The 16,436-nt window shown below is 41.9% G+C and overlaps 1 protein-coding gene across 1 annotated transcript in view; it reads right to left on the bottom strand.

Moving 5' to 3' along the window:
- The window catches only part of LOC146617421 (exostosin-1), a 378,284-nt gene that overhangs the window by 127,768 nt on the left and 234,080 nt on the right, over positions 1-16,436 (bottom strand). The window lies entirely within an intron of this gene.

Here is a 16,436-nt window from a genome sequence, read left to right as displayed (position 1 = left end):
GGCTGAACCAGGAGAGTGTTTTTGGGACAAACTTTTAAAAGGAGGTACTATTGGTTTATTTGATTGCTGTTTTTTTGTTTGTTTTTTGGGAATCTGGCACAACGAGATAACAGGAAAGCTGTCTACCCTTTATTACAAAGTCTATAACAGAATGTTGTTGACTGTTGACTAATTTGTCTTCTTTTTTTTTATTTAGTTGGAGGCTTTGCCCAGGGGTAAGAAAATTGGAGTGTGGAGCCTTCCTGCTGCTGCGGAGTCGGGGCGGTCTGCCTCCCCCCACCGCAGGGAAAAGGGAAACACCACCTGGGTCTGGGTGCAGTTCCCCCCTCCAGGGGCAAGGGTACCTAGACCCGGTTTGTAGAGTACGCTTGGGGAGTGTGATCGTGTGTACAGCGTCTCTTTATGTCTGTCTCCACGTTGGTTGAGTGTGGAGTAAGTGCATATGAGAGCATGAGGGTGGGAATGGATGTTTGTATCTGTGTGTGCCTGTATGTCTGTGTCTATATGTCAGGTTGGGTGTCAGGCGCCACCTCTCTGGGGACATCTCAGGCCCTCCAAGGTTTGGAGGCCTATCTCCCCCTACCACCACTTCCCCTGCCAGTGGCGGACCCCCTCAGACATCGGTGCGTTGGTGGTTCTTTGTGTCCGGGGATGGGCGTCCAGGTACACACCGGCTCACTCCTTGGCGGCCGCTTATCGGGGCCTGGAGCCTGGGGCTCGCTCGGGCCACTTCGGAGGTGGGGTGCCCCCGGCCTCTCGGCCTGGGGCTCGGTCACTCAGGCACGGCTGGCTGCCGGCGGAGCTCACGGGCGCGTCACTGCAACTCCCCCTGGCTTCTGCTCCGCGGCTGCTGAGTGAGCCCTCATCTGGGACTCTCCTCAGCTCTTTCCGGGACAGTGGCGCAGCTGCCCCTCTGTTGGTCTTCCTTGGTCTCTTGTGTTCTGGGGGCCTCTGGATGTCTGGAGTTTTGATCTCCTCCACACCTGCTTCACGCCCTGGAGGACGGGGCTGTGGCCCCCCCACACCCTCTAGCAGATTATTACATGAAGGAACCTTTAAAAAAAAACAAAAAACAAGCGCGTCCATGCTCACAGGTGTACACACGGGTGATCACACCCACAAACTACACCCTTTTTGGCTCCTACCTCAAAGCACACTGTGTTCTGTTGATCTTATGTGCTGCACAATAATGTTTAACATTTAGTATTTACTGTCATATTCCCATATATCATTGTGATGTTGTTTATTCTATTACTCTTGTTCTCTTCTGCTTGCTTTCTTTTTTCTTTCTCAGCAGGTGATCCAGGTGATTGATATATGCATTTTTTTTTCTCTGCCCGTTCTGTTGGTTTTTGTCTTTTGCCCTTCTCCCCCGTCCCTCTTCTCAGCTGTTTCTCTTTCCCTCTTTCTTTCTCCCTTTCTTTCCCCCAGTCAAGTCTGTCCTGTATTCAGTAAGTGAAAATAAAATAAACAATAAAAGGTGAATCAAATGGACCATTACGGCAAGGCTGGGATGGTCAGTTTGGTAAAGTAAATCCGTTGGGCATCTTTCTTTGCCTTTAGACAACAATTCTGGTGGCAAAAGAGCCAAACGGGACAGGCCAAAAGAAAAAAAAAAAAAAGAAAGAAAAAGAAAATTGCTATTATTTTCCAAATTGCTAAAATCACAAAATATTTGAATCTAAAAAAAACCTTGTGGCATTAAATAATCTTTATGTGTGTGTGTGTGTGTGTGTGTGTGTGTGTGTGTGTGTGTGTGTGTGTGTGTGTGTGTGTGTGTGTGTGTGTATCTTTTGATGTGGAACCTATTTTCCCTTGGCTAGGTTTACGGGAAAAGAAAAAGCCAAAGAGTTGGTAAAGTCCATGAAGGCTGATTTACAGAATTACAAACAGCTGCGTCAACGGGAATTTGACTAGACATAAGACTTCACTGAAGATATGTGCGTGTGAAGAGAAATGCTCTTTATCTTAACATAACAAAACAAGCGCTGGAAAAAAATTCCAACCATTTTTGAAAATATGCTTAACTTGAATTTACTGCTGAAGAAATTTTGATGCTTTCCATTTGGTCATATGTCAGTTGCTAAATAAATTTTGCTTATAGCATGACAAAACGTCTTCTGTGTCTTGTATTAAAATCTTTTTGCAAAATAAGGTGACAATCGTAAAGTTAGCTCAATAACTGTGTTACTATCAGTGAATGAGGTACTATAGTGATGATTGAAGTTATGCGCCAACGTCTGACATATGCATCTACATGTGTTGTCTGTGGCAACAATCCTGGTGAAAGTGTTGTAAAAAATTACTGCAAACAAACCACTTTCCACTGCTCCAACACCACATTAAAGGAATTCAACAGAGAACAAGGGATGGGCTGAATTGTGAAGTAGTGGAAGGAAAGGCTATGAGTTTCTCAGTAAACTTAGAAATTACTAAGAATATTCTACTATTCCCTGTAATTTTTTTCAATATCCCATTTATTGACAAACTATAGTTTTAACTATATTGTGAGTGCACTGTGTTAGGTTTTGGATAATGTATGGTACTGCAGCAAAGAGGAAAGAATCACTTAAAAACATGCCATACAGTAATTTTTATTGGTAATGATTGTAGATTTGTCCTTTCTCTACATGTAGTAATTAATAATAATGGATAATAATGGATTGGATTTATATAGCGCTTTTCAAGGCACCCAAAGCGCTTTACAATACCACTATTCATTCACTCTCACATTCATACACTAGTGGAGGCAAGCTACAGTTGTAGCCACAGCTGCCCTGGGGCAGACTGACAGAAGCGAGGCTGCCATATCGCGCCATCGGCCCCTCTGGCCAACACCAGTAGGCAAGTAGGGTAAAGTGTCTTGCCCAGGGACACAACGACCAGGACAGAGAGCCCAGGGAACCAGCGACCTTCCGGTTACAGATGCGATTCCCAACCCCCTGAGCCACGGTCGCCCGTGTTAGATGACTTTTTGCTGCTCCTACTCTGAGGTTTATTGCTCTTTGAGGATTAAGCCAACTGCATTTAGCAAGTTATAAGCAGATCTTACATGGGCTACTAGGCCTGTTTTCCAAGCCCACTTTAAAGCCTGTTTAGGTGGATGGTGCTTTAATTTTAAATTGACAAATCTGGATTTAACCTAACAATGAAGACAGACATCACAACCTGATCTGCACCAGTCCATTATACTCCATTGCCATAAACCAAACCACAAGCCTAGTATTTTCATAGGATACATAATTTTTTACAACACAAAATTATTACAAATGTATTTGTTTTTCAAGCTCATTGAAAATGATCACAAACGTTAATCTTGAAATGTTTGAAAAGTTTATTCAAAAGTGAATTTCAGAATCAAGAAATGTTTTCTACTTAAATAACTTTATTTGTCACAGTCTGGCGAGGGCAGACTGTATGAATTGAAAAAGGACCCAAAATGCAGACTCCAAGGAACAGGGAACAAAACTTGAATGTTAACAAAAAGCGAGCCGTTTAATATGGCTGGAAAAAAAGGTACAAACAAAGGGCAAGGCAAACTGAAGCAAAATTAACACAAACCTAAACTGGGAAATCTAAACAAACAATAAGAAAAACCTAGACAAGAAACTTGGAAGCATGGCATAGGAAACATGGCGTGGACAACAGACGACCTGACAATCACACACTGAAAACAGAGGACTTAAATACACAGCAGGTGATTAGGGGAAGTGGAGACACATGAGGAAACAGCTGACTAGGATAAACATAATGATGCACAGGCAAGAGTAAAACTAACCGCATGAGCACAGAACACAAGACCCCTTTTCAAAATAAAACAGGAAACATGCAGACTTAGACACGACAACCAGAACTTGACAATGTAAGACACAGACATGAAACGCATGAAGAGCAGGGGAGATTTAACATGGTTGGAAACACGAGGGGGAAATAATAAGAACTAGAAACACTTAGGCATAATAATACAAACTTGATAACATAAGACAGCATGAAACACGAAGGGTGAGGGGAAGCTTAAATACAGGGGAAGAAAACACAAGGAGTCTAATAACCAAATGAACTTAGATAACCTAATGAACAAAAAACACTCAAACTTAAAACGCTGGGTCAAAAGACCCAGGACCATGACATTATTGACATATATAGTATGGACATGACAGGATGAGTAAGGGGGGAAAGAGGTGTGTAAAGGGTATAGGCATAGAGACTTTAGAGTGAAATTGCTTTCTGATATGCTGAGTAGCAACATCAGTCTGCAGGATACAAAAAATAAATACTTTTGTGGCCCTGTAAAAGACTAGCAACCTGCATAGGTGGTACTCCTAACACTCATCATATATTGGATAGGCTCCAGCATTCCTCTCATCCTGACCTAGTTAAATGGTTACGATAATCATTGGGTTGATGGAAAAAAAAAACAAAGTTTAGAAAGTGATTAACAGGTATAGAAACCAAATTTAGTTGTAAAATATTAAAGAATACCAATTTTAAAGTAAATTTTGTTAGTAACTTTGAGCTTCTGACACTTCAAACTCACAACAAGTGTTGTTGTTATCAGTGTAGAAAGAAGTCACCACAGCATGGCACGTACAGTGGGGCAAAAAAGTATTTAGTCAGCCACCGATTGTGCACGTTCCCCCACCTAAAATGATGACAGAGGTCAGTAATTTGCACCAGAGGTACACTTCAACTGTGAGAGACAGAATGTGAAAAAAAAATCCATGAATTCACATGGTAGGATTTGTAAAGAATTTATTCGTAAATTAGGGTGGAAAATAAGTATTTGGTCACCTCAAACAAGGAAAATCTCTGGCTCTCACAGACCTGTAACGTCTTCTGTAAGAAGCTTTTCTGTCCCCCACTCGTTACCTGTATGAATGGCACCTGTTTGAACTCATCATCTGTATAAAAGACACCTGTCCACAGCCTCAAACAGTCAGACTCCAAACTCCGCCATGGCCAAGACCAAAGAGCTTTCGAAGGACACCAGGAAAAGTATTGTAGACCTGCACCAGACTGGGAAGAGTGAATCTACAATAGGCAAGCAGCTTGGTGTGAAAAAATCAACTGTGGGAGCAATCATCAGAAAATGGAAGACATACAAGACCACTGATAATCTCCCTCGATCTGGGGCTCCACGCAAGATCTCATCCCGTGGGGTCAAAATGATCATGAGAACGGTGAGCAAAGATCCCAGAACCACACGGGGGGACCTGGTGAATGACCTGCAGAGAGCTGGGACCAAAGTAACAAAGGTCACCATCAGTAACACACTACAACAGCAGGGAATCAAATCCTGAAGTGCCAGATGTGTTCCGCTGCTGAAGCCAGTGCATGTCCAGGCCCGTCTGAAGTTTGCCAGAGAGCACATGGATGATACAGCAGAGGATTGGGAGAATGTCATGTGGTCAGATGAAACCAAAGTAGAACTTTTTGGTATAAACTCAACTCGTCGTGCTTGGAGGAAGACGAATACTGAGTTTTATCCCAAGAACACCATACCTACTGTGAAGCATGGGGGTGGAAACATCATGCTATGGGGCTGTTTTTCTGCCAAGGGGACAGGACGACTGATCCGTGTTAAGGACAGAGTGAATGGGGCCATGTATCGTGAGATTTTGAGCCAAAACCTCCTTCCATCAGTGAGAACTTTGAAGATGAAACGAGGCTGGGTCTTCCAACATGACAATGATCCAAAACACACCACCCGGGCAACAAAGGAGTGGCTCCGTAAGAAGCATTTGAAAGTCCTGGAGTGGCCTAGCCAGTCTCCAGACCTCAACTCCATAGAAAATCTGTGGCGGGAGTTGAAAGTCCGTGTTGCTCGGCGACAGCCCCAAAACATCACTGCTCTCGAGAAGATCTGCATGGAGGAATGGGCCAAAATACCAGCTACTGCGTGTGCAAACCTGGTAAAGACCTATAGTAAACGTTTGACCTCTGTTATTGCCAACAAAGGTTATGTTACAAAGTATTGAGTTGTACTTTTGTTATTGACCAAATACTTATTTTCCACCCTGATTTACGAATAAATTCTTTACAAATCCTACCATGTGGATTCATGGATTTTTTTTTTCACATTCTGTCTCTCACAGTTGAAGTGTACCTCTGGTGCAAATTACTGACCTCTGTCATCATTTTAAGTGGGGGAACTTGCACAATCGGTGGCTGACTAAATACTTTTTTGCCCCACTGTATTAACTCAGCATATGCTAATTTCCAATAATTTACATAGGGATGATAAAGAGATATTGTGCAACCAGTTCCCCAAATGACCTAACACTTCATTGCATGTGTGTTTTAAAGAAACACACTTGTATTTGTAATTCTTTATGTATTTACATCTAATAGGCAGTTTCATACAAAATAACATCAATCCATCCATCCATACACAAGTCCATTCATTCATTGTGGATGTGTGCTAAATTGCACAGAAATATACTATATCACCAAAAGTATTCACTCACACATAAAAATAATTAAATTCGGGTGTTTCAATCACTTCCAAGTCAAGTCAAGTGGCTTTATTGTCATTCCAACCATGTGCAGTGGTACAGTACAAAGTGAAACGAGACAACGTTCCTCCAAAACCATGGTGCTACATATGGCAAACAACAGACAATCAACACACGACTACATAAAGTGCAATGTGCAAAAACTGCATAAGAAAAACGAGGGAGTGGCACTCCAGACAGAACAGAACGATACAGACACAAGACAGTGCAGACACAACAGTGCAATTCACTAACTTGGCCCACGTCCTCATTTTAGGTTTGACAGCATTTTAGTAGGTAAAAGTGAATGCTTTGACATGAATTGAGCTGCGGTTTGGGGAAGGCCTTGAAGGGGACTGCCGATGGCTCCCGGGCCTGGCAGATCCCCATGTACTAAATAGAAGTGAAGAAATTAAAGAATGGAGAACAAGGAGGGAGGGAGGGTGGGGCACGTAAACGAGAATGATCAGCTTGCAGAACTGAGGTAACCCTATATAGATGACAGCTGGAAGGAGCGTTTGGAGGCATGGTCCTGCTCCTGAAATTCCGATACATAATCTCCAATAGAAATGTGCAAAAGACTGAGTATTGTGCAAAAAGTCACTTGATGTATGAAGGTATCCATATGTGTCAGCCCAGTACCTGAGTGTTCAGGAGTCTGACGGCTTGGGGATGAAACTGTTTCGCAGTCTGGCAGTGAGGGCCTGGATGCTCCGGTACCTCTTGCCAGAAGGCAGCAGGGTGAGGAGTGTGTGTGAGGCGTGTGTGGGGTCCTCCACAATGCTGGTGGCTTTGCAGATGCAGCAGGTGCAATAAGTGTCTGTGATGGAGGGAAGAGAGGCTCCAATGATCTTCTCAGCTGCCCTCAATGTCCGCTGTAAGGTATTGCAATCCGATGCTGTGCAGTTACCATACCAGACAGTGATGCAGCTACTCAGGATGCTCTCAATAGTCCCTCTGTAGAAGGTGGTGAGAATGGATGGAGTGAGATGGGCTTTCCTCAGCTTCTGTAGGAAGTACAGATGCTGTTGGGCCTTCTTAGTTATGGAACTAGTGTTTAGGGACCAGGAGAGGTTCTCCGCCAGGTGGACACCAAGGAATTTGGTGCTCTTGATGACCTCCACAGAGGATCCATCGATGTTAAGTGGACAGTGATCGCTCCATGCTTTCCTGAAGTCAACAATCATCTCTTTTGTTTTGTCCAAGTTTAGAGACAGGTTGTTGAGTCTACACCACTTCTCTGTATGCTGACTTGTTGTTCTTGCTGATGAGAAACAACACAGTCGAATCAATAGAAAACTTGATGATGCATTGCTGCACAGTCGTGAGTCAGCAGAGTGAACAGCAGTGGGATGAGCAAACAGGGGCTCCAGTGCTCATTGTGGTGGTGTTGGAGATGCTGTTACCGATCCGGACTGTCTGAGGTCTCTCCGTCAGAAAGTCCAGGATCCAGTTGTTGAGGGAGGTCTTCAGGCCCAGCAAGCTCAGTTTTCCAATCAGGTGCTGAGGAATGATTGTGTTGAATCCTGAAATGAAGTCTATGAAAAGCATTCGTACATATGTCTTTATTGTCCAGGAGGGTGAGGGCAAGATGTAGGGTGGTGGCGATGGCGTCATCATCTGTTTACCGGTTTGGACGATAGGCAAACTACAGTGGATCCAGTGTGGGTTGTAGCTGGGTCTTAATGTGCCTCATGACGAGCCTCTCAAAACACTTCAACATGATGGGTGTGAAAGCAATGGGATGGTAGTCATTGATGCAGGACACTGAGGACTGGACAGGACACCACGGGGATGATGGTGGTGGCCTTGAGGCACGTTGGGATGGAAGCAGTGCTCAGGGAGAGGTTGTCTCTTGGTAGACTTCCTCACCAACACGTCATTCTGAGCGTTGAACCTCAGAATGATGTGATGCATAGAAGTTGTTCAGCGGAAGGGGTCACCCTGACAGGCAGGTCTCATCTTCCTGTAATTGGTAATGGCCTGGATGCCCTGCTACATGCACTGCATGTCGCCACTGTCCTGGAAGTGGCTGTGGATTCTTCTGCCATCCATGCGCTTTGTTGCTCTGGTGACTCAACCCAGTTTGGCCCTCGCTGTTCCCAGGGCCCTCTTGTCACCTCCTCTAAAGGTGGAGTCTCAAGTCCTTAGCAGCTCACGCACTTCTGCAGTTATCCACTGTTTCTGATTGTAGTGTATTATAATAGTTTTGGAGACACTGACATCATTGATGGACTTGCTGATGTAGCTGGTCACAGATGATGTGTATGCCTCCAAGTTGGTGTGGTCGCCATTTGTTGCAGCCTCCCTGAACATGTCCCAGTCAGTGTGCTCAAAACAGTCCTGAAGAGCAGAGAGAGCTCCTGCAGAAGAGGTTCTGACCTGTCTTAGAACCGGTTTGCATCTGATGAGCAGTCTGTATGCCGGAATTAGTATAACAGACAAGTGGTCTGAGTATCTGAGGTGGGGGCAGGACTTCGCTCTCTATGTGCTGGGTTTGTGTAAACTAAATCCAGCGCGTTTTCCCCCCTTTTTGCAAAGTCCACATGTTGATGGAATTTCGGAAACACTGACTTAAGATTTGCATGGTTGAAATCTCCAGTGATAATAAACAGTCCACTGGGGTGTGAGTTCGGCAGCTTGCTGATCGCCCTGTACAGCTCACAGAGCGCTTCTTTGGCGTTAGTGCTGGGTGGGATGTACACTGCTGTAATGAGCACAGCAGTGAATTCCTGAGGTAGATAAAAAGTTCTGTATCGAACAGTCATAACTCTACCAGTGATGAGCACTAATAAGAAACTAGCACAGAGTTCTTGCACCATTCTCGGGTGATGTAGACACACAAGCCACCACCGCGAGTTTTACCGCACCTCTGCTTTTGACACTGTTGATAATTGTATTTTGTTAGATAGATTAAACCACTGGGTGGGTATATCGGGTACCGCATTGGAATGGTTTAAATCCTTTTTGTCTGAACGATCTTTCTCTGTGGCTACCTCTAAGTTCAGATCCTCTGTCAGCTCTCTCGCCTATGGGGTGCCACAGGGTTCTGTCTTGGGACCATTACTGTTTCTGTTGTATTTACTCTTTCTTCTGCAACTTCTTAGCTCATTAACGGATATTTCGTATCATTGTTGCGCAGATGATATTCAGCTATATATCACTTTTAGGCCACCTGATGTTTCTAAGGTTCAAATCTTCCAGTCCTGCTTTGATTCCTTTAGAGATTGGATGGCTGATAATTATCTTCAAATAAATGCTGAGAAAACTGAAGTCATTGTCTTTGCTCCTGAGAAATTTGTTCCCCTCGTGGTTAAAAATCTAGGCCCTCTTGCTTCGCTCTTGTTTTTACCAATTAAGAAATATTGCTAAACTGAGTCCCATTGTGTCACGCTCCGAATTGGAAATGATTAGTCATGCTTTTGTTTCATCTCACTTAGATTATTGTAATTCCTTGTTTACTTGCTTTAGTAATGCCTCCCTGGAACGACTGCAGGGTGCTCAAAGTGTTGCTGCTAGGCTTCAGACAAAGTATCCAAAATACTCCCATGCCACTCCCCGGCTGATTCAACTGCATTGGCTCCCTGTCAAGTTCAGGGTCCATTTTAAGGTTATAATCATGACCTATAGGGCCCTGCACGGTGTAGCTCCAACTTACATCAGTGATCTTCTTCTTCCTTATTGCCCCAGCAGGTCCCTGAGGTCTTGTGACCAGGGCTTGCTGGTTGTCCAGCATACAAGGTTAAAAACAAAAGGTGACAGAGCGTATGTATCAGTGGCTCCCAGGCTCTAGAACTCGCTCCCTTTGAGTTTGAGATCTGTGGACTCAGTCATTTCTTTTAAAAAGCAGTTAAAAACTTATCTGTTTAAACTTGCTTTTGGTTGATTCTGTTTGTTTGAGGTTGTATGTCCATTTCTGCTTCTGTGAAGCACTTTGTGATTTTTTTATCTTGAAAGGTGCTATATAAATAAAATTTTACTTTACTTTACTTACAGAGCTGCATTTCTGTTGGCACGAAATGTGGTGAGCCCATGTAGCTGAATGGCAGTATCCGGAACTCTGTCAGAGAGCTATGTTTCCGTGAAAACAAAGACGCAACAGTACCTAAAATCCTGCTGTGTGGTCTGCTGGAGTTGGATGTAGTCCAGTTTATTGTCGAGAGAGCAGGATGGATGGGAAAGCCGGCCGGCTTGGATTTGCTCTTAGGCTAACACGGACCGCCACATGCTTGGCGCGCTTCCGCTTTCTCGAAGCGGAAGCTTCTATGCAACAAGTCCACTTATGAAATTTACTCGCTACTAAATATTCCACAGTTCAGTGTTAGTGGTAAGGCAATGACAATGGGTGGGCTGGAATCATATACCATTTGGATTAGGAATGGGATGGCACTATAATTTAGATGGGCTTGAAAGCAGACAATCGAATACTTTGGCAGTATAGTGTAGCTTATGAGATTGCAGATATTGAGCTGTTTGAACATGTGCTTCTGAAACAATGTGCTCCTTCAAAAAAATAAATGAATGAAAATGGTGTTCTAAAGAGCTTTATCACATTAACCCTATAAACCCTAACCTAGGGTTTAAAGCAGGGGTGGGCAATTCCAGGCCTCAAGGGCCGGTGTCCTGCAGATTTTAGATACCACCCTGGGTCAACGCACCTTAATCAAATGATTCGTTTATTACCAGGCCTCTGGAGAACTTCAAGACATGTTGAGGAGGTAATTTAGCCATTTAAATCAGCTGTGTTGGATCAAGGACACATCTAAAACTTGCAGGACCCCACCCCTGGTTTAAAGGGTAAATTAGGGTTAGGGTTTAAAGGGTTAACTGATTACATGTCAATACATTTTTAGAGTAACTATACACAATTGTTTTCAATCAAAAACACAGCCCAATCCTCCCACCTAAACACCAACACTTTTCACCAACACTGAAAAGTGTTGGTGAAGTCATTTTTTAAAAAAAGTAATAAATTACTAATTACTGATTACTTCTCCAAAAAAGTAATCCTCTTACTTTACTGATTACTTATTTCAACAGTAACTAGTTACTTTTTTAAAAACATGATACACAACCTGAATAAGTAATAAAGCAATAGACCTTTCAGCCCAATTCTATTTTTATGCATAATCCATCATATAAAATCAAATCAAATGGAAAGCCTCTTTTTAAAAATCATTTTATGAGTTGTAATCTTTTAATTTTATGCACATTGCATTAAGCAAAGATTTAATTATATGTAACACTGTGTTTGACTTGAATAATTTTTTTAACATTTAAACCTATTTTCTGCATAATCCAGCATATAAAATATAACAATGTTTTGTGTTTACACTCATTCTTTAAAATAGATGCAAGTAAAACACAGCAAAAAATAAAATAAAATCAAAGATTCAGCGACACTAAGTCCTGTCGCTCTTAAATCTATTGCCACCTGTTTAGCAGGAGTGGGGCGGTGGAGTTTTGTCCGGTGGCCATGTCAGTGGGGGGTTCCAGACATATCTCTGTGAATTTCACATTCCCGTGGCGGCTTGCTAGGTGTTTGCTCAGATTTTAAGCTTAATTTTTCGCTGTAGAAAGAAGCTTTCTTCCCAAGCAGAGTGTATAGCGCACGCTAATGTTTTTGTCACTTTCTACAGAATCAAACTCAAAGTAATGTAAGTATGTCCACGCTTTAAACACTGCATGGTCGTACTCTCTCCCGCACTCCATATTATCCATTTTTGATCTACACACGTCTGTTGCTGTCACGGACATCACACGCTTATACGGCATTGTCATGAGACACTCTCACAAACAAAATCACGACGGTTTAGTAACGCATTAACACAGCGTACTTGTGGGAAAGTAACAGTAATAAAATTACTTGTTTTTTTCAATAGCAATCCCTTACATTACTTGTTGCTTGAAAAAAGTAATCGGATTTCGTGTTACAGCCCATCTCTGCTGCTGGGAACTATAAATGTATCAAATATAGCAGTCTGGGAACCCAGCCAGCTAATGATGTCTCTGATGTCTTTATGATATAATCATAAGAAGGTATCTATTAATATAGATTATGAAGATTAGAGTAAAAAGAGTATTTTTAATAGAGAAACTGTATTAATATTATGGTCAGGTTTAATGCGGTACAATCGTGGTCGTCGTCTTTTTTTTTCTTTCTTTTTTTTTTTTTAATCGTTGTCATTTGGAAATGAGATCGCACATAAGTATGAATCGAAATCGCGATTTTCTAACGATTAATCGTGCAGCCCTAGTCTTTACTATGCTGTACTAAATTACCTAATATTCTCATAGAATACACATTTTGAATGACACAAGATGATTCTATATTTATTTGTTTTTCAAGACCTTATAAACCAGTGACGTCAAACATAAGGCCCAGGGGCCAGAAACGGTCTGGCAAAGACTCCAATCCAGCCCACCAGACAACTTTGGAAAACGTGACAGAGGACTTGCATTTTGGACTTTTAAATGTATTTTCTTGCCCTGCTAGACCTCAGTGCAGCATTCCATAACATTGACCATAACATTTTATTATAATGATACTTTTAACCTTATAAAGGGAGCTTACGCAGGGGAGAGCAGTGGTCATGATTTATGAGCTGAATCATTGTTCTTTTGCAAAATTCTGAGCACATTTTAATGAACACCAACACAACATTGGTGTGATTTTAACTACACACAATAATTAGTTAATATAGTTTAGTTAACACAGTTTTCTTATTTATATATACTGAGTTTTCTTAGAGACCTGGAATGTAAACGTGCCTGTGTTTAAAGGACTTTGGTTAAGCTTCCATCCATCTATTTTCTTCTGGTTATCCAGGGCTGGGCCTGTGGGGGCAGGAACCTTAGTAGAGAAGCCTAGATCTCCCTCTCCCCAGCCACCTCCTCCAGCTTCTCTGGGAAAACACCAAGGCTCTCCCAGGCCAGCTGAGAGATATAATCTCTCCAGTGTGTCCTAGGCCTGCCTGGGGCCTCCTCTTGGTGGGACATGCCCAGAACACCTCATCCAGGAGGCATTTTAATCAGATGCCCAACCTGTTTGTACACACCTGTGTACAAACAGGTACTCCCAGACACAGACTATGCAAACGCCAAAAACGCAGTCAAGCGCTGTCAGAAACATGCCAAATCCTAACTGTTTAGAAGTGTTGGCCAATCAGAAGTCTAGAAGCCTGGCTGGAAAAAATGTAAACAGGGTTTTATGCTAACCTTAAATACTTCTGAATTTTGTTTTTCTGGAAAGGCACCTAATTTTGTGTTACTTTCAAGTGCCTTCATCATTTCAAATGTTAATAACTAAAGACAGCATTTTGCTGTTGTGTAGACTCACAACTTAGGAATGAACAAAATGCATACAGCATAAATAAATTTAATAAAAAAAAATGTATTCAATACCGACAACAACATTCAGTCAGGATTTGGGTTGTGAGAGCGTTTGTGTTGAATGTAGAAGTTCACTGTGACGCCTCTGTCTTTTTAAATGGAGGGACAGTAACTGCATGTGTACATGTAAAGCTGGGCTTACACTGTGCGATTTTTGGCCCATTTTGAGACAATTTTCAGTCATGTGACCATTTTGGGGATCAGCCAGAGTTTCACCTTAATCGTGTGTCGTGCATTGTGTAGTATACATGGGGTAACGAAGAGCGATTAACACCTCACAACCAGCTCCCGATCAGCAATCGTATGATCACAAGAAAATGAAACCTGTTTGAAATCCTGGTCGCCCCTCGTGAAGCAATGCCACGAGCCGATTTAACGCAACCTCTCACACTGCACATGCGCAAACACAGAAATGGAAGTCAAAAAGACAGAGTACCATGGCAGTGCAGCGTGTGATCTGGACACAAGAGATGGAGGCCCAACTTGCAGAAGTTGGCAGGCTCATCCGAGCTTTTTCGATGTGGCCTCACAAAATTATCACGACCGCAACAACCGTAAAAAATTGTTGGGTGGACATTGCTGCTCAATTGCAGCTGTCTGGTCAATGTTTTTACATTAGCAATTTAGCAAAGTTGATGGTGGTGGTGTGTGTGTGTCTGGGAGAGGGAGAGACATTTTGTGTTATAACTTGTTAGGGACGGACAGTGTGAGCACTCAGGTTGCATCAGAGCATCGGGCTGTATAGTGTGAGACCCTGCATCGAGACCAACAAACTTATAACCCCTGCAAGTCAATCGTACAGTTTGAGCAGGAGCTGAATAACGTGATTGAAAAAAATCGCACAGTGCATGTCTTTTCTCTCCCTCTCTCTTCTCCTGTGTTTCTTTCCCTCTCCTGTCCAACTTCTTTTTTCTTCATCTCTCTCCCCGGTCTGTTTTGGTTTTTACAAGTTAGAATTAAAAGTAAATAAATAATTACATAAATAAATAAATAAATAATAAAAATCGAAAAAACTATGACAATCAAGTGGATCAGTATGGCAAAAGCTGTAATGAACTACTTGGGAAAGTAAAGCTGTTGGAATTCTTCTTGACCTTCAGACAATAATTCTGAATGCTACAGTGCCGGACAGAACAGGCAAAATAAATAAATAAATAAATAAATAAATCTGTCTGTCTCTTCATTATTGAAGTGAATATTTTTGAAGTGTCACTATTGCTTGGAGGCAAATTACCAAAGGATTGTAGACAAGTCGGCATTTACCAGGAAAACTCCAGAAACCTTAGTAATTTGACTGTGGCCAAAGAAATTATATATCATATCATATGATATCATATATCACATCATATATCACGTATCATAAGTTTTCCAGTGCTGCCCATTTTTGTGACTGATTACTGCGTTTTTGTGATGGAGGTCTTAGAAGAAGAAAAAATCTGAAACAAGCTGTTAAACCCAGGAAAGGAGTACAGTGTAGTACAAACAAACATCATGCAATATCAGAAGGGAGTGTCACAGGCTGGGTCTCTGACCCAGCGCTCTGAGCCTCTCTTTTGTATTTGTTTCATTTTTGATATGTTATTAGTTTTTGTGTCAGTTCCTATCTGTCTTTAGTTTGGGTTGTTATTGTTTATTGTTCCTTGGTTTTCTATGTTTTGGGGTTTTGGTATTTATCATTATGTATTTAGGTCTGTTAAGTTTGGGTTGCCATGCTTAGTTTTAGTGTTCCTGTTTTATTTTGACAGTGTCTTGTGTTCCTTGTTCATTATAGTTAGCTTTCTTTTCTTGGTCCTGTCATTAGGGTTATGTCTGTCAGCTGTTCCCCCATGTGTCTCTACTTCCACTGATCACCTCATGTGGGTATTTAAGCCTTCTGTTTTCTGCTTGTCATTGTCGGTTCGTCTGTTAAATATGGGGAAGTAATACATTCTTGTGCCCTTCCTGTAATCATGTACCACAGCTACTACGCATGCATGTCCACCAAATATAAAGAGAGCCTGACCAGCCACTCAGCCGTCAGAGAAATCTAAATCCCTTGTGATAAAAGACTTTCATTTGGCATTTAGAGAGTGGAAAAGGTAACATGTTTTATAACAGATGAATCACAGTTATTCTGTAAATGTGCTGAGAATGGTCAATGTCTATTCCTGATGATGATTCTTTTTTCTTTTCTTTTTTTTAGGATGAAGTGTATTGTGGCATTTCTTGTGCTGTCGATGGTCACCCTCATGGCTGAACCTGGAGAGTGCATTTGGGACGCAGTTTTCCATGGAGGTATAGTTTTTGAAAAAGCATGTTTTAGAAAAAAAGGTTGACATAAGCATACAATTGTGCTGAATGTACTACTAAATATTCATATTTATATATTTATATTATTTTCTTCTCGTTTGTTTTATTTAGCCAAACATTTTCTTCATCGGTAAGAGAGTTTATAACAGTTATAATAATAATAATAATAATAATCAGTAGTAGTAGTAGTAGTAAAAGTGGTAGTATAATGCAAAATTTCTGTTGTAATGTGTCTGCTTTGCTACCACTAGGCTCGTCAAT

Source organism: Diplotaxodon limnothrissa, linkage group LG15 (assembly GCF_057381915.1).
Source record: "Diplotaxodon limnothrissa isolate DT_005_m linkage group LG15, D_limnothrissa_male_GT1.1, whole genome shotgun sequence".
In the NCBI taxonomy this organism is placed as follows: Eukaryota; Metazoa; Chordata; class Actinopteri; order Cichliformes; family Cichlidae; genus Diplotaxodon; species Diplotaxodon limnothrissa.
This window is presented reverse-complemented; position numbering and strand designations above follow the sequence as displayed.